Below are 22625 nucleotides of genomic sequence, written 5' to 3'. Positions count from 1 at the left end.
ATATGTGGTCTTCTTATGTATGGTTTAATGGCCCCTGTTTCTACCTCAGTTTGATAGCATTATTCAACCATACCCTGAAATTACATATACGTATTTATAAAATTTTCTTCAAGAGAATATAATTTTCTTTCACTTTTGTCTGTGTATCCTCAATAGCCACCAGAATTCCTGCAAGGGTTTAAGACATGCTCGTGAAATGAATAAGAAGTTATGCCTTTCTTAAAGGAGCCTAAGATCATGCTAATATTTATTAACTCTATACCACACAAGGTATTCTTATTGAAAACTGTCATTTTCAATTTGTGTGACCTTGGGCAAATCACGTAACTAATCTGGGAATCAGTTTTCACTTCCATAAAATGAGAGGCTTGGACTAGATGGCTTCTAACAATCCCTTTGACTCTACGTCTATCTTCCTTTATTTAACCACACAGGACAGAGAACCCCAGGACACTCCACTGGAAACCTCTAAGACAATAAAGAACAATAAGCCTGGCTATTAAATCAGTTCTAAACCTACCTAACTGTAGTATCTTCTATCCCACATCTCTCCACTTTTTTCCCCCACAAGAACAACATGAGAGGCTTTAACAAACTGCTTTGAAAAAATCTCAGTAAACTACATCTATAGCATTCTCCTCATCTACCAGTTTATGAATCCTATCAAAAAAGCAAATAAGCTTAGACTGGCATGATCTTTTCTTTTTTTTTTTTTTTTTTAAAGCAACTGGGGTTAAGTAACTTGCTCAAGGTTACACAACCAGTTATTTCTGGGTGTGGTGCTAAGTATCAGAGCCCGGATTTGATCCCCAGGTTATCCTGATACTGGGGCTGGTGCTCTCACTCGCTGAGCCACCTGGCCGCCCCTGGCATGATCTTTTCTTGATGAAGCCATGACGGCTCTTTGTGTTCACTGATGCCTTTTACAGATTTTCTTCCCATTTCTAACAAATGGGGTCATTTTACTTGATTCTGTAGTACCTCTCCCATTCTCATTCAATTATCACTGAGAGTGGCTCACAGACACATCTTTCAGTAGCTTTTTCAGCATGTGAAAGGCAGATAACTTGAACTGATCAAGAATAGTTAGATGCTCTCTCTTCTAACTTCCTTAATTGTCTTGGGTATCAACTTGCTAGCAAGCTAACAAGGTTAGCTATTTTTGTTCTGTCCTTTCCAGTCCAAAGATCTTTCTCTTTAGCAAAGAAAACAGAAGAAAAAAAAAGAATCTAGCAGTTGTCTTCTTTTTCCTTTAATTACCATCCTATCTACCTGAAGCACCAGTCCTGTCTTTTATTATACTTCCTTTGTTGTCCTTAGTTTTCTTGGAGAGTCTTTGTTTATTTTGAACTTTTGCATTACTGACACTATCTTTTATTTAAAAAATTTTTTTCAGCATTTTTGTTGTTTTTACATTACCTACATTTTTCATTAGATTCTTGATTCAAGCCATTCCAGAAAACCTTCCCTTATAAGTTTAAAAAATAATTTTATTATTATTTTTCTAGCTCAATAAAATCATTTTTGGTAGTTTAACCTGGATAGCATTGAATAAGCAGAATTGCCATTTTTATTATATTGGCTCTGTCCACCCATGAACAATTAATATTTCTTTGATTATTTAAGTCTGACTTTATTTGTATAAAAAGTGTTTTATAATTATGTTCATACAGTTCTCCTTTCAATTCTGTTTTTTGAGGTGTTATTTTCTTCACTATTTTTTGTGCCTTTTTTAACCAAGCTGTTTAATTATCTTTTCATAATTTTATTGCATCACTCTCATTTCTTTTTCCAATTTTTCCTCTATCACTCTTATCCCTTTAACTCTCCTAAGGGATTCTTGCTGGCTTTGGGTTCAATTAACATTTTTCTCTGCCCCTTTGCTTGTAGCTGTTTCCATACACTTGTCTTCTTCTAAGTTTATGTCTTCATCTTTCCTGCTACTAAAATTGTTTTTTATGGTCAAGTTCTTTTTTTCTTGTTTGCTCATTTTTCCAGCCTATTTCTTGACTTTGAACTTTATGTTAAAGTTGGGCTCTGCTCACCTGGGGGGTAGGAAGGCACTGTGCCAAGCTTCAGACCTTTTTGTGCTGCTGTTTTCAGAGCTAATTCTGGGGATCTGCAAGTTTTTGGTGCTTCCAAGTTGGTGTTACCATGGGAAAGGTATAGTCACTGTTTTCTTGGGTCTACATGCTGATCTTTACCCAGGAAGGATTCCTGCTCCCCTGGAGTCAGAAGTACTAGTGTTCCTCTTGGCTCTGGAACTGTGATGAGGTCCTCTGATCTCCTACAGTCACAAGTGCTAGGACTCTTCTTGGCCCTGGTACCAAGACCAGGGTCCCTGATCTTTAGTAACCAATCACAAGAGCTCCTCTCTGCTCTTGAACTCTAACCTAGAATTGCTTATGGGGAATAGAGCTGCTAGTCATCATCAACTGCACCCAATACCAAAAAAGGGTCCTCTGAAATCTTTCTGACCAACTGTCTGATTCCCTTATTGTCTCTGGGCTGAGAGCTCCCAAAGCTGCTGCTGTTGTAGCCACCTCCAAGGCCCGCTGCTGGTGCTCCTGTCACACGTTGGGACTGTGCCTACCCTGTGTTACAGACCTCTCCTGCAGACCTTCTAGGTTGTATTAGGTTAGAAAAACATCTCCTTTTGATAGTCTATCAGCTTTGCTGCTACAAAATTTGATTTGAGGCATTATTTTAAAGTTGTTTGGAGGGAAATGTTGGGAGAATTCAGCTGGGTCCTGGCCTATACTCTATCTTCTTGGCTCCTTCTTATAGAATTTCACAGTGTTCCTGACACTATTGTTATAGGACCAGTGGCTCTCTATTAGCTCCAGGATTAAACATAAAATCTGTTTGGCATTCAAAGACTTGCATAACTTATTCCCCCTACCTTCCCAGTCTTCTTAGACCTTTTACCTTCCTATGTATTCTGTCATCTAGTCATACTAATCTTCTGTTCCTCAATACAACATTCCATCCTCCCACTCCAAAGCATTTTCACAGGTTGGCCCACAGGCCTAGAATGTTTTCCCTCCCCATCTCTACCACCCGGCTTCCTTCAAGTTCCAGCTAAAATCTCTCTTTCTACAGAAGGCCTTTGAGCATCCTTCTTCATTCTGGTGCCTCCCTCTGTGGATTATCACCAATTTATCCTGTATATAGCTTCTTTGTAAACAGTTTGCATGTTGTCTAGAGGAGTGGAAGCTCCTCTAAATCAGAATTGTCTTTATCTTTCCCATATCCTCAGCACTTAGCAAAGTGCCTATAACATAACAGGTGCTTAATAAAGGCCTACTGACTGAGATACCAGAGTAGAATTCCCATAAAATCAACTGATGAATAGAATCAGGAGCAAAGGATAACATAAATGTGCCTTACAGATGGCTCTACTATTTTCTGTAATTCATATTAAAGGCCAGTATGAGAAATTATAGAGTTAGTTTAAAAGTAACAGCCAACCCTCCCCAGACAAATTGTTAGCTTTGTCTGAAGCACAGCTGTTTGGATAGCTGAGCAATGAGCTTCCTTGGTTATAATAATGTGAAAGTAACATTTACATGTCTAAGTCTCTTTTAATCTCCTAAATACCATGGAGAGATGTTTATCAGGTTTTTAAGACACAGGCACATTCCATTCAAATGACTTCATCCTGAGATAACTCTTACTTTACACCACTCATTATATTAGGCTTATATAAAGAAAAAAAAGCCAAAGGTTCACAAGCGTCTAAGAAGAAACTTAAGTGACATTATAAACCCAGTCAGATTTTTGTTTGGCTACATCAAGTAATTTCCTTTCTGTGGTTAGTTTCACAGTCACAGTTCAAAAAACTGGATATAGTGACCAACACAATCAGTATTATACATATCAGGTTAACTAAAATGTGTACTTTTTTTCTCTTGCTTTCTTTTCCAATTAGGTTTAATTAGGTTTTGATTTTAGTGTTTCATGGAGGGGCTTGACTCACAAGTATTACTTGTAAATACCCAAATACACAAAAATCCATGGAGGTTCATTGGTATTCAAAGACCTCCCACAATCTTGTTTTAGCTTTTTTGCATATACTCATCCCACCTGTACCCAAAGGGATGTACTTCACATTTCCTAACTGAATTCTTTCCTTCTTTCAACATCTTGATTAGGTTCCAAATTTTCCATGAAGCTTTAAAATAACAAAATCCCAAAGTCAGAAGATGCTTCAGAGGTTAGAATCTTACCCTTGGAATTCAAGAGACCTGAAAATTCTGTTTCTGTCCCTAGCCGTGTGACCTTAACCAATTCTATTTTCTCTTCTCTGGGTCTTAGTCTAGTAAAATGAAATGGGACAGACTAGACAGTATTTAAGATTTTATCAAGCTCAAATAAATTGAGTCTATACGGTCACTCATTCCAAACTACTCTAGCAGGAATCCCATCCAAAACATGATAACAAGCAGTCTTCTAGGCTTCCAGCCTATGATCAAAGGGTTATAAAACTTTGATTCAACAATATGGTGAATAGGTGTGTATCCCAAAAGAGATCAAAGAGAAAGGAAAAGGACCCTTACATACAAAAATAATTATAGCAGCACTTTTTTTGTGGCAACAAAGAATCAGAAATTGTGGCATCCATTTACTTATCAACTGGGGAATGGCTGAATAAGTTGTGTTATACAATTGTGAAGGAATACTACTGTGCTGTAAGAAAGTAAAAGTAGTATAGTTTCAGAAAAACCTGAGCTGTCTTATATGAACTAATGCAGAGTGAAGTAAAACAGAACCAGGAGCACAGTGTACACAGTAACAGCAATATTGTAATGATAATCAATTGTGAAAACTTAGCTTACTTTGACCAATACAATGATCCATGAAAATTCCAAAGTATTCATGAAGAAAAACGTTATCCACCTCAAGAGAAAAAACTGATGAACTCTGGAGTGCAAACTAAAGTTTTGTTTTTTTTTTTTTTAAGTTATTTTCTCTTGGAAAAACTTATATGAACTGATGCTGAGTGAAGTGAGCAGAACCAGGAGAACATTATTTACACAAATAGCCACAGTGTACAATGACTGATTTTGATAGACTTAGCTCTTCTCAGCAATACAAGGACCTAAAACGAATACAAAGGACTCATGGTAAATGCCATCCACATCCAGATAAAGAACGATGGAGTCAGAATGCAGAGCAAAGCAAACTATTTTGTTTTTTTTGTTGTTTTTTCTTTCTCATGGTTTCTCCCATTCGTTATAATTTTTCTATGCAACATGACTAATGTAAAAATTTGTTTTAATAGGAATGTATGTGTGGAGCCATATCATAATGCATGCTGTCTTAGGAAGGGAGAGGAAGAGAATTTAAAACTTATAGAAGTGAATGTTAAAAACTAAAAATAAATAAAATTAAATTAAAAATAGACATAAAAAAATTTTATTTTCATCACTTTTCTTGCTTACATTTTTTTTGAACCATGGCTAATATGGAAATGTTTTGCATGTCTTTACATGTATAATGAATATCTCATTGCTTTTCTTCTCAACGGATGGGAAAAGGGAGGGAAATAGAGAATTTGTAACAAAAAATGAAAGGATGTTTAAAAAAATTAGCATATGATTAGAAAAACAAAACAAAGAAACAAAACCCCAAAGACTTCCAGTAATAGGGTGAGCATCTCATTATCTTATGAGACAAACTGTGTCACTTTTGGTCAGCTCTAATTGTTAGGAAGTTTTCCTTTTGTAGCAGCCATCATTTTGATGGCCCCATGACAAGTGAGATATTATTAGCCACAAGAGTCTCTATTTCCTTAATTAGAAACTCTGTTATTTCTCTGTTATATCTCTTTTTCCATCTTGACCTATGTAGCACCATTTCTAAATCTATTTTTTGCTCTCACTGAGAGCTTTAATTCCTCCATCACTTTATTATTCTGTCAGGAATTATTCATATTCCAACTTCCTTTCTCTTCCTTTCCAATCTTGACCTGAATTTACCATTTCAATTCTACAGTGTCCTCTACTCTATAAGCTCTTAGCCTCCTTGTCATTCCACTGCTCATTCCGTCCAGTAGCAGGCAAATCAGCCTTAGACTAATTCCACCAACCACCTTCTCTGATCCTATTCATGAGCTGTGGAACAGAGCTAGAGGAAGTCTCACAATCTTTTTCCCCCTGTAGGTTTCTACTCAGTATTGCTAGATAAGTTATTTGTGATTGTAAACCTAAATCTTTTGCCTTCTGGAATATCATATTCCAAGTCTATAGTGGTGGCTACTAAATCTTCTGTGATACTGACTATGGCTCCTCGGCATGTGAATTCTTTCTTTTTGGCTGCTTGTAGTATTTCTTCTTTGACCTGAGAGCTTTGGATTTTGGCAGTAATATTCCTTGAGAGTTTTCATTTTGGAGTTTCTTTTCAGGAGGTGACAATGGGTTCTTTCAATCTCTACCCCTTAGTTCTAAAAGTTCTTGGCAGTTTTCTTTGTAAGATTTCTTGAAATATGATGTTTAGGTTCTTCTCACTGGTCATGGTTTTCAGGTAGTCTAATGGTTCTTGACTTGTTTTACAGGTCAGTTGTTTATGTTGTGAGATATCACATTTTCTTCTATTTTTTTTTCCAGTTATTTGACTTTGAATGTGTCTTGATGTGTCATGGAGTCAGCTTCTATTTAGTCAATTTAATTTTCAGAGTTGCTTTCTTGGGTAAAGTTTTATACTTTTTTTTCAAGCTGTTGATTCTTTTTTTCAAATCTTGCTTCCAGAAAAACAAAACAAAACAAACACAAAGTAGGGGCAGCTAGGTGGCACAGTAAATAGAGCATCAGTTCTGGAGTCAGGAGGACCTGAGTTTAAATCCGGCCTCAGACACTTGACACACTTATTAGTTGTGTGACTTTGGGCCAGTCACTTAATCCCAATTGCCCTGCCTTACCCCCTCAAGAAAAACAAAAACAAAAACAAATCTTTCTTCCATAGTTCTCATTTAGTGTTTAAGAGTATTTTTTTTAGCTTTTTTTTCTTCAAACTTTTGCTTTAACTTTTCCAGAAATTCTGGTTGGACCTGTATCCAACTCATCTTTTTTCTTTGAGGTTTTACTTGTAGATGTTTTTAAATCATTCTCTTCTTCTGGGTTTGTATCTTGAACTTCCCTATCATCATAACTCCTTATAATGAGATTCTTTTTAAAAAAAATTAAATCATTCTGCAGCTGATGGAATTGGTAGATGAAGTCCTGGGCCTGAAGGCAGGAAGACCTGAGTTCAAATATGGCCTCAGACACTTCTTAGCTGTGTATGATTTGAGGTAAGTAACAACTTCTGCTTGCCTTAGTTCCTTCAAATGTAAAATGAGGATTAATAGCACTACTTTATAGAGTTGTGAGGATTAAATGAGATATTTGTAAAAGTGCCTGGCATATAGTAGGTGCTATGTAAATGCTTATTCCCTTCTCTTTCCTTCTGATTATTCTTCCAATCTACTTCTTGACTTTATGTTTCTGCTATGCTCTGTGCATTTTGAAAGGGATGTCTGGCCCGAGTTTCTATCATCTTACATCCTTTTGCTATTTTCATAGTTCAAGCTGAGGGTCTGCAAGTTTTCAGTGTTTCCAAGGTGACATGATCCAGGATAAGGTCTCCTCACTGACTTCCTGGTTAGTGCTCTGCAAATTCCTGAACCAGGTTTGGGTCTGTTGGCAAGCTGTGCCTGGCTGAGAGTTTCAGTACACCCTGTCGCACTCAGCCACTATTAGCCTTCAGGAAGGCTCAGCAGTTCCAGAGCAACTCCACTACAGGTTTCCATAGGCTAGAAATGAGTTCCCACTCTGTTCCTGGAATAAGAGCTACACAGCAGCTGTCTGATACCAGAACTTGTTCTTTGCTCAGTACAACCCCTGCTCTTCTCTGCTCTATTTCTTTGTCTTGGACCTGGGTAGTGGGCAAAAGAACTGTTAGATGGCACTCGTTCCTACATGTGGCACAAGTTCAGGGATCTCCTGGGACCTCTTCCTACTGTGGTGCCCACTCTCAGCTCTCTTTCAGTACCTGGGCTCTGGAATACTCCATGTTCATTTTTAGATCCCATCTGAAGTAGCAGTGGACCTTTTTTTCTATCTCCCTAAGTCCTCCCTAGGTTGAAAAAGGATTTGTTTTTAGTGGTGGTGGTAGATTTCTGGACCTAGAGGAGATGGGAGGGGGATGTTTTTAGATCTGGAGAAGATTTGGTGTAAGCTAGTTTGCACTTCTTCTGATTCTTTTGCCATTCTGGGTCTACTAGCTACAGTCTCGATGATGGGTTCATTATAAAATCATCTTATCTAACTTCAACTTGTCCCTCACTGATTGATTCTCCAACTGATTCCCCATCTTACTTCCCACAGAAGTGATTTCAGTGTTTTTCTTCCCTCCTTCATGTCTCCTCCTCCCTGTTCCAAGCTGAAAGCTTTGTCTCTTATTAGTCCCATTATACAAATGAAGAAACTAAGTGATTTACATAAGGTCACCTGGCTAGTATGTAGCAGAGCTGTTACCTGAATTCAGGTCTACTGACTTGAAGCACAATGCTCCATCAGTTATATCATGCTGCTTTGCCTTAGCATGATATTTAGGACCCCTCATAAATTGGTTCCCATGATGGTTTAGTATGAAGAATATTATGGGATGGCTGGGTGGTGCAGTGAATAGAGCACCGGCCCTGGAGTCAAGAGTACCTGAGTGCAAATAAGGCCTCAGACACTTAACACTTACTAGCTCTGTGACCTTGGACAAGTCACTTAACCCCAATTGCCCTGCCTTTCCCCCTCCAAAAAAGCAAAAAAAAAAAAAAAAAAGAATATTGGATATGGAGTCACAAGATTTGAATTTGAATCCTGGCTTTCCCATATAACATGACCTTTGGCAACATACATGTTTATGGGCCTCTATTTCTTCATCTGAAAAATGAAGAAATTGGACTCATGATCTTTGAACTATCTTCCAGCTTTAATATTTTATAATTACTTGGATAAGTAACTGACTAGGTTTTTTCTTAAAAAAAAATGGAGTTCTAGACAGGATTAATATTTTATGGACAAAGTACTACAGGAAAGGAATAAAGAGATAAGGCAGGTAGTGGGAATGAAAAGACTAGATAATCTTGTTGAAGCTGTTGCTGCTTGAAAGGACTAGATAATCTTGTTGAAGCTGTTGCTGCTTTCAAAATGTCTGACTCTTCCTGACCCCATTAGGGGTTTTCTTGGCAAAGATGTTAGAGTGGTTTGCCAGTTCCTTCTCTAGCTCATTTCAGATGGGGAAACTAAGACAAACAGGGTAAGGGTCTTGTTCAGGGTAACAGCTATTAAGTGTCTGAGGCTAGATTTGTGCAGCTGCTGAACTGGCTCACTCACATTTATATAACACCTTATAGCTTATTAAGCATTTTTATCACAACAATCCTGTGAAGAAGGTCGTACATTTATTATCTATATTTTATAGATGAGAAAACTGAGGTTCAGAAAAATTATGTGACTTACACAAAATGAAAGAGCTTATAAGGAGAATTTGGCAAGACTAGAACCTAGGTCTTCCTATTCCGTGTCCATGTGTATGTGTGTGTGTGTGTGTGTGTGTGTGTGTGTGTGTTGTTTCTACTAACAACTCTTCTTCATAAATACATTATGCACCTAAAAATATTATTTCTTGCTAGTGCAAATGGTGTACAATTATGCTACATAGCTGATTTGTACTAATATAATTTACTTCCAGGTGTTTTTAAACCAATTATCCTATACTAATTTCTCCCATATTTGTTATTTTTAGGTTTTATAATTTCAATGTGTATCCAAAGTTATAAAGTCCATTTTAAGTACCAAAGTATGTTCTTTCCCAATTTTGAACCAAGGATCATTCTCACACAAAATGAAAACAAAGACCACTATAACTTGGAAAATAATTTTTGCATTTGTTACAGAACTACAATTTATTTGATTTTGGCCATTTATCTTATGTACCCACATCAATTAGAACTCTAAAACTGGCAACTGAAATACACGAGAATATACATGCCCTGAGATTCTACCTTTTTTAGGGAAGCTCTTCACTGATCTTTCCCTACCTAACTTTATTGACTGTTCCCTTCAGATGTCACACAGCCCTTTGTGCTTTTGTAATATACTTGTATAATAGTGTGGATTACAGTTATCTATATTTATATCTTATCTCCCCATTACACTACGCTCCATAAGGGAAGTTATACTCTCACCTCTCTCTAGCCCATGCCTAGTGTAGTGTACGACCTACAACAGGCACTGACTATTTGCTGAATTAAATAAATTTTCTTTATAGCATCAGAAATTTATATTTGACCATTTCTTAGTCTCCTAATATCTTCTATATGAGCTACCTCAGGCTACCTTAATCCAGTAACAAATAAAATTAGGTAAAAATATCTTCACAGATTCATGGCTCCTGATTCATCTCATGAGGATTCATCACAAAATCCCATAGCCCAGCTGTTGCTCCACTCTTTATGAGTCAATCACTTTTCTTTTGGGAAGCATTATACAGAAAGTATACTCTAATGTGAAGGTATCGCTTAAAGAGTTATGCCAAGCAGTTTTAGTTTACAGTGGGAAAAATTTCAGTGTAAGTCAAAATAAATTCCTACTTCTTAACTTTTTTCATTCTCTCCACTACTGAAAAGAGTTGGTAATCAAAACCAGGCTAATACTGTATACTCCCAGGTGGCAACAGTCAGTGACAGTCGTTAAAAGTCTACACATAAATTACTCATGTGAATAGGCTGGCATTTGCAATTGGAAAGCACTTTCAATGATCCCAAGCTGCTCCTTGCTGCAAAAAAAAAAAAAACAACAACAACAAAAAAACCATCTTTCCAAATACTATTATTTTCCTGGTACTGTTAAATGGCTGAATTGTGAACATCACAATCTCAGAAGAATCATATTTGTAAATGACCCAAAAGGCACGAGGAAGTGGTGGACAGGTAAGAAGGCTGCAGCACATCACTAATAATAAGTGCAACAAGTGCTGTCTATACTTGTTGTCTCTATTTCCTTTCTAATCATTCACTTTGCAACCCTTTACAATTTGGTTTGTGACCTCATCTCTCACCTGAAATCAGTCTCTACAAATTACCAAAAATGTCTTCCTTTTTTTCCTCCTAGAGCTCAAGGGACATTTTTTAAGTACCTATTAAATGCCTATGGAACTATGCTAGGATTGAAGAGAGATTAGTGACAGTGTAGCCTCAACAGCTTTAGACTACTTATGTGTTCATCACTAAACTTTCCCTTTGGGACCCAGGGAGTCACTTAACTACGATTCTTCTAGCATTTTTGATGTTCTATAATTCATATTTAACACCCCCAGGAGAATAATGGAATTGAAAAGATGGGCACTGATAGCAGAGAGAAGCTTGAGACCACTCACTGAAAGTGTGTTTCCATTCCAAGGGTCATTCAGTCAGTGTGGAGTTAAGGACTGACACTGACTGTTGCTAGAGTCCCCAAGGGGACATTAGCTATGAGATTGCTTTTGAGTGTTACAGTTTTTAGAAATACACAGTGCAATAAATAAAAAATTATATTTTTAAGACGTATTTTGACTTTGCACTGAAGATTTTTCCACTTTAAATTAAAATAAAACTTTGTTTAGTGATGATCTCTAATCCTTTCCATGGCATCATTGTCTCCACACCACAGCATATTTTAATAGAATATTTGCCAACAGAAATTAATATACCATGATAGATTGAGAGAAGAAAATAATAAGCGGTATTTTTTTGTGACAAGTTCTTATGAGAAGAATCAGGAACCATAAATATCAGGAGTCCTACTGTATCCAATCAATTGCCAAGTCTTGTCATTTCAACCTCTACAATATCTCTTACATTCTTCCCTTTCTCTCCATTTAACATAATGACAACCTGAGTATACACTCTCATAGTATCTTGCTGCAAGTACTACAATAACCGCCTGATTTATTTCTGTTCTAAGTCAGTTCTAATGAGGCTGACTTCTGCCCAGAAACAATGATGCCTTACCTAAATCTAAATCTGCCCAGTAACAGGGGACTCATATCTGCTGACAAGAAAACCTTGTTATTTTCTGTGTATGTGACTAACTCCTATGGTTTGTGCCCATATCCTTTAATGTTACAAGTTAAGTTCCCTGTTTTGTGACCACATCCCTGAACTGTTTTGTAAAGTACACAATACACCTGCTTCTCCTTTCCTGCCTTCCCTTACACACCTACTTTGCCCTTCCTGGTATCCTTCCCTGTTGTTAACTGCCCATATAGGAGCAACATTGCCATATGCAGCATTCTCCCTTTAAAAAAAATAACAAATCTATTTTTATTCCTCCTCACCCCCATTCTATTGGGGGAGAAAAAAGAAAAATACAACAAATTCTCTCTTTGGCTGTATACAAAAATATACAGGGTGTTCCAAATATTTTAATGCAGTTTAAAGCTTTAATAGCTAAAAACTGTATTGACTTTTTTTTTAAAGTTTTAATATCTTAAAATTGAACACCCTATATATAATTCATTCTCCATTCTAAATCTTGTTACATCTCTGTAATGGACACTATGTTTCATCATCTGTCCTTTGGAATCATGGATCATCACTGTATTTACTCATTTCCCACCTGGACACACTACTTCGGGATTACTTTGATTTCTCCAACACTACCCAGAAAGCTCATTATTGGGAAAACCTCATCAACCTGCAAGACTGATTTAGCCTTGGTACTGAGACATCGTCGCTATGCTCTGCTCCCCTGACTGGAGGTTGGAGCCATGAACTTCGGAACCTCTATTTAAGGAGAGGGCTCAATAAAAACATCTCATTTCATACCTCGCTGCTGTATTTTTGGACAAGTCATGCTCACCTCCCCTGAGCCAGGTACATTCTAGATATGTTGTGTTACCCATTAGATTATCACACCTCTATAACCATTTCCCCTCAGATCCTGATGGAGACAGCCTAGGACCCTGAACCTGAAAGTCTTGAGAATAACATGCCTGGCACATGGCAGGAATCTGATCGGTGCTGGCTCCCCTATTAAGTGCTCATTACATATCAGTACCACCCTCCAAACCAGAAGACCTGCTTTCAGCCCAGCCCCCATAGTCATCACTAAGGAGAGAAATCACTGTGCATATCTTCCTCAACAGTACAAACAATTGTTGACCAGCTGCTACCAAAGGGCAGTTAGGAACAGGCACCCAATGGCTGCACTCCCCAGATCACTGGTCCTGCTTCTAGCCTAGCCCTCACAGAAGCATTTCCCATGGAAAAGGGACCAGTCTGTCAACCAAGTACCAGACACACCAGACAAAACAGCCTGGCCAAAGCTGAAGAGACAGGAGACCACATGTGCCAGAAGTCAAAACACTACCATCATTTTGACCAAAATTTCCTCTCAGATCCTGATGGAGACAGCAGAGGATCCTGAACCCCAAAGCCTTGGGAACAGAAATACTTCCAGCCCAATGTCCTCAGTCATCATCCTGGGAAGTGAACCTTGTAGAAATGTAGACTGAAAATTGAATGTTTAAGTGCTAAGGTCACCATCACAAAAGAAAGTTATTACTATCAAAGTCCTTGGTCAAAGGCATTGTCACCAAAAGCCTGTCAAATGGTTCTACATCCGAAACTGACCTAATTTCATCAATAGAAATAATATTAAAGAAGAATTTTGTTGGGTTTTTTTTTTGCCACTGGTGCCTTAAGGACCAGGGGACTTTCTCATCTGACCTGCAGCTGAAACTTTCAAATATGTATTGTCTCCATTAGAATGTGAGCTCCTTGAGACTGTGTTACTTTCCTCCTGGTATCTCCAGAGCTTTATTTGTGATTTTCAGCTACGTCCAAGTCTTTGTGACTCCATTTGGGGTTTTCCTGGCAAAGATACTGGAATGGTTTTCTTCTCCACCTCATTTTACAGATGAAAGAAAACTGAGGCAAACAGAGTTGAATGATTTGTCCAGAGTCAGACAGTCAGCAAGTGTCTGAGGTCAGATTTGAAAGCAGGAAAATGAGTCTTCCTGACTTTAGGCCCAGCACTATACACTAAGCCACCTAGCTGCTCCTCTCTAGAGCTTAGCACTGTGCTTTGTACACAGCAGGTACTAAACAAATACTTTACTCATTCATTCATAGAGTGGAGAAGAGGAGGAAAACCTTACCACAAAAAAGAATAACAATCTTAGTCCAAGACAGATCATTTGGGACTCTGATGTGGAAGCATCCAAACAGGAGGGAGACTGAAAGTTGAATATTATACTGACAAATGACAAGGGAAATAGCTGTAGCCCAAGTTGTGGTTTTCATGCCTTCATTTTAAAATAAACTGCCAATAATATTCCTATTCTTAGAGGCTCAATGACAGCTAGCATATGGGAATGTGACCTTAATGAATTTGAAGTGAATAAATAAGATCTAGTTTATAAAAGGATCAAAAAATCTTAAGAGCTTGGAGAGACCTAGTCCTGGAGATCACCTAGTTCAGTCAGTCAGTCAACAAGCATTTATTAAGAGGCAGGTAGGTGGTACAGTGGTTAGAGCTTTGGGCCTGGAATTAGGAAGACCTGAGTTCAAAATCAACCTGAGATACTACCTTGCTATGTGATTTTGGGCAAGTTACTTAACATCCCTGTACCTCAATTTACTCAAGTATAAAAAGGGGTCTCTGATGGCACCTTCCTCCCACCTTGTGAGGATGAAGTGAGATCTCTGTAAAGTGCTCAGTGCAGTGCCTGGCACATGGCAGGAATCTGATCGGTGCTGGCTCCCCTATTAAGTGCTCATTACATATCAGTACCACACACTGCTGGAAGCACTGGAGATACTAAGGAAGGCACAAACATAATCCTTGGCTTTCATATGACAAACCAATGAGGGAAAGTCATTTGCCCCAAGTTAAATGTTTACAAAATGAAAACACCAGGACTCTAAATCTTTTGGCTCCAAGTCCAGTGCCCTGTCCTTGCCATCATGCAGCATTCTCTTATCAATGACTATGAGCTGCATTTACCATATAGTATGAACTATGTCCATGTGGTAGAGTGGATACAGCATTGGACTCTAAATGGAAATCTTGGTTCATATCCTACCTGATCCACTTACTAGGTCTATGATCCTGGGCAAGTCACTGAACTGCTCTGTCCTTCTAGTGGGGAATCCCGGTTACTCAGGAAGCTGAAGCTAGTGCATCTCTTGAGTCTGGGAGTTTGCAGTACAATGGAATAAGCCAATTGGGTGTCACTAAGTTGGACATTAATATTCTCAGTCCTTGGAAGTTGGGGGAAGGGGGGAGGGAAGGAGTCACCAGGTTGCCCAAGAAGGGGAGAACTGGTCCAGGTCAAAAATGGAGCTGGTTGTGATGATCAGAGTGAGACAAGGACCAAGAGTCGCTAGGGCAAGAAAGGGAGATCCAAAATCACCAAAATTTCTCTGTGCTTCAGTTTCTTCATATATACAATGAAGGGGTTGGATCTGACGGCTTCTTAGGTTCCCTTCTCTAAATCTATGAGCCTATGAATGCACACAGCCTAGCTGTGACCATTCTCAAAATCCTTGCTGAAGTCAGCGAATCACAAAATCTCAGAATTAGAAGGGGGGTGGGGTGGGGCAGAGCCAAGATGGTAAAAGGAAGCAGGAACTTTCCTAAGCTCCTCCATGAATTCCATCACTAAACTTTAAAAAGTGAATCTGAATGGATTTTAGAATGACAGAACCCACTGGGAGATGGAGCGGCAAATTCCCAGCCCAGGAAAGTGCCCACATAGGTCTGGGCAGGGGGAGTGTGGAGCATGCAGGGGCTGCACTAGGACCTGAGAGCAGTCCACAGCAGAGTGAGAAGGAGCCCCAGTCAGCAGACTCACCCACGCCAAGGGCGATTTGCAGCCGTCTCACAGCAGGATGGAGGATAGGTCGGAGCTGGGTAAGAGAAAGTGCAGGGTCTGCAGCATCTTCTCCTGGGGCTACCAGCCCAAAGCCTGGATGTTTAAAAATCACCTACCTGATTTCCCAAGAGCTAAGATGGAGGAACAAACCCTAGCTGCTCTGATTCCCCCTCCCTGACCCAGAAAGCCCAGAGATAAATGTCCCACTCAGAATAAAATCCTGAATGAGTGGAAACAGCCTCAGGCTTGGGAGACATTGAGGAAGGGCATAACTGAAGCAGTACAGAGTCTGAAGTGAAGGGTGGGAGGAGTCCCAACAATCTCCACCTCAGCTGACCAGCAGGAGCTCCTGAAGCACAGGGGGGTGGAGCCAGCAAGAGTTAACAACAAAAGCCCAGGTGTGCCTTAGTACCACCACAGGAATCTGCAGCACCAGCACTGCCAGCTGCCAGCTGCTGAACCTGCCTGAGCTGTAGCCCAGAGGCACAGAGGTGGAAACCTGAGGTGGCCAGACCACCCCCTCCCCCACAGGTTACTCTGTGAGCCTCAGGGTAACTCAGGGGAAACACTGGGAGTCCTGGCCTTGGCCTCAATCTAGACACCCAGAAGCTACAGTACACAAAGTTAACAACCAAACCCCTACCTCTCAGTCTGAGAAGCGTGGTACATCTGTACCCCAGAAGCAGATATCCACTATAAAAATTCAGGACACAAACAATCACAATGGGCAAGAAGGAATATGTTAAATTAAGAACAATACGATCCTATTATAGTGAGCAAGAACAACCAAATTCTGAGGATAACATGGACTCTATTACTCACACCTGAGACCACAGAAGGAAATATGAACTTGTCTCAAGCCCAAAAAGCATGCTTGGAGGAGCTCAAGAAAGACTTTTAAAAGCCAAATTAGAGAAGTAGAAGATAAATTTAAATCTACAGTGACTGAACTGGAAAATAATCTCACTGAAGAAAACAAATCCTTAAAAAGTAAAATCAGTGAACTTGGACAGGAGGTTAAAAATCTAACTGGAGAAAATACCTCCCTAATAATGAAAACTGAACATAAGGAAAAGGAGCTTCAAAAACTAACCGAGGAAAATAATTCACTAAAAATTAGAATCAGTCAAATTGAAGCTAAGGACTCTATGATGCATCAAGAGTCAGTCAAACAGAATTAGAAGGGACCTCAGAGGCTAACTAATCCAATTGATACTTGAACAACAGAATCCCTTCAAGAACACACGAACAAAATAGTCACCTACACTTCAAATGAAGATTTCTGCATTCCTCTATCTCTCAAGTCAAGCCATTCTATTTTTGCATTACAATGATCACTAGAACAAATTTTCTTGCATAAACTAAAATCTATCTCTTTGTAACTTTAACTAGTTGCTGAGGTAGCTGGTTGGCAAAGAAGTGCTGGATTTGGAGTCAGGAAAACTTGACATTGAATCTTGCTTCAGACATCTACTAGCTATGTGACTCTGGGCCAAGACACTTTAACCTCTCTGTTATATCTGTAACAGAGGGGATCTCACCTGTAAAGTGGGGATAATGATAGCAATTACCTTCCAGGGTTGTTGTGAAGGTCAAATGAGATAATATACAAAATTCTTTGCAAACTATATATATAATGTATAAGGTTATATGGCCTGTTATTTTGTGTGGGTGTTAAGTATATGAGGCCAGAACCAATCCTGGGTCTCCTGACTCCGGGGCTGGCACTCTTACTTACTGTGCCACCTGGCTGCCCTTAAAAAATATATATTGATATAAGCCTCTGCTACTGCTACAATTTCTGCTACTGTTGTTGTGATTGTTGGGACTGACCAAAACAAGTCCCTTTTCCACAAGACAGATGTTCAAATACTTAAGCTAGCCAAGGCTATCATCATATCCATCATCTGGAGCCTCTCTTGATTATCACCTTTCTAACTAAAATGGGACATCCAGAACTTAATTTAGTCTTCCAGAGATAACCTAACCAGAGCAGAGTAAACCAGGATTATCACCTCCACAGGCTTGGACTCTATGACTGTCATAATGTACATAAATGTTAAGATTTCACATTTATAACCATTAAATTTCATCTTTATTAGTTTTAGCCCCAAATTTCAGCCTGTCAACATCTTTCTGAATACTGAAGTTGTTATGCAAAATGTTACCTATCTGTCAGTTTTGTATCATCTGAAAATTTACTAAGTAACTAAATAATAGATTAGAGGCAGAATAGCACTCCATCAAACACCTTCCAAGGTGACAATAATCTACCCCTCTAGCTAATCAACCAATCAAGAATAATTAGGTTCTAAGGATAAAAATAAACAAATAAATGGTCCCTGTCCTAAGAAGCTTTCCTTATATTGAAAAAAATAATGCATAAATGCTAAAGTGAATAAAACACAGACATAAAATGAATAGAAAATAGCTTCAGAGATGAGGCATCAGAAGCTAAAGGAATCTATAAAGGCATCTTGTAAGAGGTGGCATTTAAACGGAGCTTGGGGGGGGGTGGTGAAGTGGGTAGGAGTGGATCAAGATTCAAAGAGGAAAAGGTGGGGAATGTGTTTATGCTCCAGAAACTGTAGGCTAGAATTTAGAATGTGGGAAGGAAAATAATGTGCAGTGAGCCTGAAAAGGTAGACAGATAGTAAAGTGCGTTAAAAATCAAATAGAAGAGGCATATTTTATACTAGAAAAAATAGGGAGCCAACAAAGCTTTTTGATCAAAGAAGTGAAATGGCCAAACCTAATGCTTTGGAAATACTACTTTGGAAGGTGTATGGAGGGTGGATTGGATTGGGGAGAAACTGGAGGCAAAGGAGACTAATTAAGCTCCTTCTGTAATAGAACAAGTGAGAGGCTATAAGAACTATGGTGGTAGTATCTATGATGGTAGAGAAAGGGAATATATGTGATAAAAATGGTGGCAGTAGGAATGACAAGACTTGGCAGCAGCTTAGATATGGAGGGTGTGCATGGTCAAAGATGACTCTCAAGTTGTGAACTTGATGATTAATGGAGAATTCAACAATAATGTTAGAGAGTGGTGGGTTTGAAAGGAAAAATAGTAAGTTTTGTTTAAAATTGTAAGCTCCTTAAGGGCAAGGATTGTCTTTTGTCTCATTTTGTATCCCCAGAGTGCACAGTGCCTGGAACATAGTAGGTACTTAATAAATATTTACTGATTGACTGGATATTTTGAGTTTGAGATGCCAATGTGACATGTAGTTGGTGATGTACGGGTGGAACTCAGGAGAGAGATTAAGCCTGGAATATAGATCTGGAAGTCATCTGCAGAGATGATAACTGAATGTCTGGGAGCTGATAAGATAACCACGAAAGAATGTAGAGAGAAAAATTCTTCAACCAGCTACTTCAAGTCCTGTCTGTGACACAAATTACCTGTGTCACTCTGATTAAGTCATTTAAGTCAGTGAGTGTCCTATGCAATTTTCCAAGATTGCAAGTTGCAGATGAGGTGGGTGCTAATCAGCAGGAGTTGTTTGCACAATGAAATCACGGGGCTGTTTAAAAAAGTTAATGTCAGTTGTACCATTATTTTTTTTCACCTGACTAGCAACATTACAGTACTTTGAGAGACCAAGGGCAGCTGAGGAAAAAAGGCTTTCAGAATCTTAGCCACCCTTTCAATGACACTTGAAATCAGGCTTAAAGTTAGAATGGCATAATGGAAAAAAAGATAAGGTATTTGGGGCCAAAGGACCTGGGTTTAAACTAATCTCTGTGGTCTTGGGCAAACTGTTGAAACTCTCTGATTCTCAATTTACTCGTATTGAAATGCTTCCCTCATAGAGCTGTTCTGAGAATCAAATAAGAGAATGAACATGAAGGAGCTTTAAAAAAATCTACAGAGAGTTACTCATCACAGGGAGGCTGCCAGAAGTACCTCTTGGTGGGCTGCTTTTCAAGTAGCCTTGTTTGGTGAGAGTGGAAAGAATGGAAAATTTGGAATCAGAAGAAAAAAGTGGGGATTCTACCTCTGCTACTTACTTTCTATATTATAATTTCTTTGGGCCCCGTTTTTCTCACCTGTAAAAGTAGGTGGCTGGATTAGGTGAGCTCTGATGTCTATCCTTCCCAGTCTCCTTTGCTAGACAAAGGCCATGATCACTAACTGGGTGTCACACAAGGCTCTGTCCTGGGTTCTCCTCTATTCTCCCTTTATATTATTTTACTTGGTGATAGCATCAGTTTCATTGATTTAATTAGATTCAATTATTTCTATGCTGATGCTTCTCAAATCTGCTTGTCCACTCCTTGCCTCTCTGCTAACCTCTAGTCTCCAATCTCTAACCGCTTATTGCACATTTCAAACTGTATGTTCAGTAGACATATTACACTCAACATGTCCAAAACCAAACTCATAATTTTCCCTCTAAATTCTTCCTCCACCCAAACTTCCCTGTTATTGTTGAAGGTACCACTATCCTCTCCTGGTCACTCAGGCTTATTGCCTTAACTCCTCATCATCCCCCCTACCACACGCCCCTGCCACCGATATCCAATCTGTGGCAAAGCCCTGTTGATTCTACCTTCAAATATCTCTGGTACATATCTTCTTCTCTCCTCTGACACTATTATGACCCTGGTGAAAATCCTTACCACCTCAGGTCTTGAGGCTGGTCTCCTTGGGACAAGGCAAGGTCCTCCTCACTCCAGTTCATCTTTCACTCAAGTTATCAAAGTGAACTTAGTCTGACCATATCACTACCCTATTCAATAAACTTTCCTCTTTTTGGTATTCAAAGCCCTTTGTGACTTGGCACCATCCTAAACTTCTAGTCTGCTTAAACACCTCCCCCACATACTCTGTGATCCAGTGACATTGGGTTCCTTATTTTTCCTTGAACAAGAAACCCCATGCACTGATTCTGTGCAGTTTCACTGGTTGTCTTCCTTGCCTGAAATTATCTCCCCTCATCTCTACCTCCAGGTTTCCCTGGTTTGCTTCAAGTCCCAGGTAAAATCCAACTTTTAGAAAAGAAGCCTTCTAATGCCTTCCTTCTGTCGATTACTTCCAATTTATATCGCCCTTGGAATTGTTTGTGTATTGTGGCCCCTGTTAGAGTGGGAGAGCCTTGCGAGAGCAGGGAGTATTTTACCTTTCTTTTTATCAGTGCATAGCACAATGTCTGGCACACAGTAGATGCTTAAGAAATGTTAATTGACTAATTATTCATAGATGAGAAAACTAATACTATACAGTTACTAAGTGTCAGAGTTGGGTTGTTATCTTGGGAGGTGGGTGCTATTATCACCCCCATTTAATGGAAGAGGGAACTGAGGCTCAAAGAAACCAAATACCCACTCAGAATTACACAGCTATAAGTACCTGAGACAGGATTCAAACACAGGTCTTCTTGGCAGGCAGGTTCAGCTCTCTATCCACTGTGCCACCTAGCTATACCACCCATTTTATTTGGACCTGCCAGAGTACATAATCCACCTTGATAGGAAGCCCAGGCCTTCTGACTAGGGCTTTTTCCATTATCCTACACTGCCAAGTGTAACAGTAATGAAATCTGAAGATCCCTTTGCATGAACAAGCTAATAGGTACTTAGCACTTAGTGTCAAGCTAATTATACCAAGCCTCTGTTAAAAAGCAGAAGGTATGAACCCCTGTTGCTGATGTATCAGGAAGGAAGAACTAATACCGTATATAAGGAAAAGCCCCAGCTAGGAGAGTCAGAACTTCTTGGGATAAGCATCATGGAGGCAGAGCAACTGCTGCTGGAGAGAAAGAGAGAGTGAATTTCTCTCAGCAAGTATCTGGAGGCTGGGCTGCTACTGCTAGACTGAAGACTGAACTGAGAATTGAGAAGAACTTAGAAGAGAAATGAGAACTGAGAAAGAATTTCTTGGAGCAAGCATGTGGAGGCTGGATAAAGTGATTTTAATTTTGAGAATGGAGCTGGATAAAGTGATTTTGACTTTGAGAAAGGAACTTGTGGTGGCAAAACTCAAACTTGTGGTGCCAGAATTGTTGAACAATGAGTAAGCATGACTGTGGTGCTGGTACTTTGTATGGATGTTGTTGTGGCTTTGTTAATGTGTATGTATGTTATTTTGGCTTTGTTAAGCCTTGTGTTTCCAAGAACAGAGACCATGAGAGATCTGAGGTGGACTGGACACTTTGAGCTTCAATGTGGAGCAGGAACTTCATGGAGAGCTGGACAAGAAACTGGGAGCTGTCTGCGTTTGAACTCAGGTGGCAGTTGGTTAGATTCGGGAGGGAGCTGGGACCACAAAAAAGGAACCATGGAAGCTAACAGCCTGCCTCGAGTCAAGAAGAAAAGACCTCTCAGTGGGTACTGGGTAGTGACTGATGAAATTGTCTGAGTAGTGACTGATGAAATAGGGTACTGAGTGGTGACTGATGAAATTGTAACTTGCTTGTGACCTAGGGGTACATGGCTTTTGTACTTTCCACTACCCCTTAAGAGGGTATTAAGTAGTGATTGATGAAATTGTAACTTAATTGCACCACATGGATGGAAGACTTTGACTTTTGTACTTTATGTCCCTTAAGAAGACACAAGGAGGCAAGCCTCCTTAAGGACGACTGAATGATTGAGTTACTAAATGACTGTACTTTGTTTAAAACTATGTGACCACTTTGGTCAAAACTATGTGGCCATTTTAGTGATACGTTGTTGAGCTGTGACATGGTGAATGCTGTTTTGATTTTCTGTGAATGTTT

General features: G+C 39.3%; 1 protein-coding gene across 2 annotated transcripts in view; it reads right to left on the bottom strand.

Annotated features, from left to right (window-relative positions):
* Positions 1-22625, bottom strand: part of UVRAG (UV radiation resistance associated) — a 415539-nt gene that overhangs the window by 96707 nt on the left and 296207 nt on the right. The gene's annotated exons all lie outside the window — the stretch shown is intronic.

The sequence above is a fragment of the Petaurus breviceps genome, unplaced genomic scaffold (genome assembly GCF_028583685.1).
Source record: "Petaurus breviceps papuanus isolate PSGF00001 unplaced genomic scaffold, PetGlider_PUasm1.0 90823, whole genome shotgun sequence".
NCBI classification, from domain to species: Eukaryota; Metazoa; Chordata; class Mammalia; order Diprotodontia; family Petauridae; genus Petaurus; species Petaurus breviceps.
The sequence above is the reverse complement of the archived record's forward strand: the minus strand, read 5'-3'. Positions and strand labels throughout refer to the sequence as shown.